Source organism: Propithecus coquereli, unplaced genomic scaffold, assembly GCF_000956105.1.
Source record: "Propithecus coquereli isolate 6110/MARCELLA unplaced genomic scaffold, Pcoq_1.0 Scaffold172, whole genome shotgun sequence".
Lineage (NCBI taxonomy): Eukaryota > Metazoa > Chordata > Mammalia > Primates > Indriidae > Propithecus > Propithecus coquereli.
This window is the reverse complement of record NW_012141858.1, coordinates 493,643-495,496: the sequence shown is the minus strand read 5'-3', so window position 1 is coordinate 495,496 and position 1,854 is coordinate 493,643. Positions and strand designations below refer to the sequence as shown.

At 40.9% G+C, this 1,854-nt stretch overlaps 1 protein-coding gene across 1 annotated transcript in view; it reads right to left on the bottom strand.

The window, feature by feature from the left end:
- Nucleotides 1-1,854, bottom strand: part of HELB (helicase (DNA) B) — a 41,156-nt gene that overhangs the window by 35,076 nt on the left and 4,226 nt on the right. The window lies entirely within an intron of this gene.

Here is a 1,854-nt window from a genome sequence, read left to right as displayed (position 1 = left end):
TCAATGTGTCTAACAACAATTCTGCCCAAACTCTGCATAAGAGGTATAGAACTCCCTTCACCATAATCCACTGAGCAGATCATTTACCAGCTCCACTTTTTTTCATGGAGATAGCACTCCCGAAGCCTCCATACCTTTCATGGACTGAATTGGGTCTCCCCCAAATTCATACGTTGAAGTCCTAACCCCCAGTACCTCAGAATATGACTATATTTAAAGGTAGGGCCTTTAAAGAGGTATTAATAAAGGTTAAATGAGATCATTGACCTCATTAATGAGGTCCTAAGGGTGGGCCCTAATCCGATATGATTGGTGTCCTTTTCAGAAGAGATACACAGATTGGCACAGAAGGAAGACCATGTGAAGACACAGAAGATGACCACCTACGAGCCAAGGACAGAAGCCTCAGAAAAAATCAAAATTGTGTCAACACTTTGATCTCAGACTTGTAGCCTCTACAACTGTAAGACAATAAATTTCTCTTGTTTAAGCCATCCAGTTAGTGGTATTTGTTATGGCAGCCCCAGCAAACTCATACAATACCTGGATGGTGGTTTACATGCTAAATGGTGGGACCTCACGCCTCCTTTTCCCATTTGAGTCCCAGAATGCTGCAACCAGGCTTAAATTGCCCAAGTATGATCCTTCTCTGAGAAGAGTGACTGGACAGAAGAAAAGACTTCCAGATACTGACATGGGAAAAGGGAAAGGACTGTTTCCTAATGAAAAACCTGAGTCACCATCAGGTAATCCCTGCCTTATCCTCATCTGGTGTCCCCAGGTTTGTAATCTCTCTATTGAATATCTTCAAGGTGAACCTCTCTTTCTCTATTCTCTTGCTAGGGTGGGAAGCGGTAATCAGTTAATGCCTATGCTGGGAAGAGAATCTAGGACTCCAACAGCTTTTTTTTTTTTGAGAGAGGGTCTCATTTTGTCACCCAGGATGGAGGGATGGAGTGCAGTGGCCTCATCATAGCTCACTGCAACCTTGAACTCCTGTGCTCAAGCAATCCTCCTGCCCCAGCCTCCTGAGTAGCTGGGACTACAAGTACATGCCACAACACCCGGCTAATTTTTCCATGTTTTGTAGAGACAAGGTCCCACTATGTTGCTCAGGCTGGTCTCAAACTCCTAGCTTCAAGAGATCCTCCTGCCTTGTCCTCCCAAAGTGCTAGGATTACAGACATGAGCCTCCATGCCCGGCCAATAATGCTTTACAGGAAGGGATACTAGGAGGGAAGGCAGAAGGCTGACCCTAGGATCTTTATAGATATAGCCTCAAACTTATTGACCATAAAAAAAACACAAGGACTACACCTCAGCAGGAAGACAGTGTGCTCAGTGAGGACAAGGGTCAGGCCCTGATCACATCTCCACTCTACACTGGTAAGGTCTCAATAAATGTTTACTGAACCATATAAGCCTAACACAGTGTATATTTTTAACAATAACATTTTATATACTTTATTCTTAGTAACAGCCATAATTTTTTAGATCCCTAAAGTTCTCTTAATATATCTAGAAAGAATGACAGATTTTACAGCGGTTGTTTTAAACAAAAGGCAAATTATTATTATTATCTGCCTCTTACCTCTCATGGCTTTGCCTCTTCTCTCCACCAAATAAATATATATAATAATTTGATGTTCCTGAATTTTATCTTTCAAAGCATACTGAATCTACAGACATTTTACATAAGGAACAAATTCATTATTCCAGTATTTCTCAAACTGAGAGTCTGCAAACATTCTTGAGTGTCCAAGAATTACCTCAGAATTTCTTAATATTTTCATATAATTATGAAATTATAGAGAACCCCCTTATAATCAAGTGCTACCAAGATTTTAAAAGCCA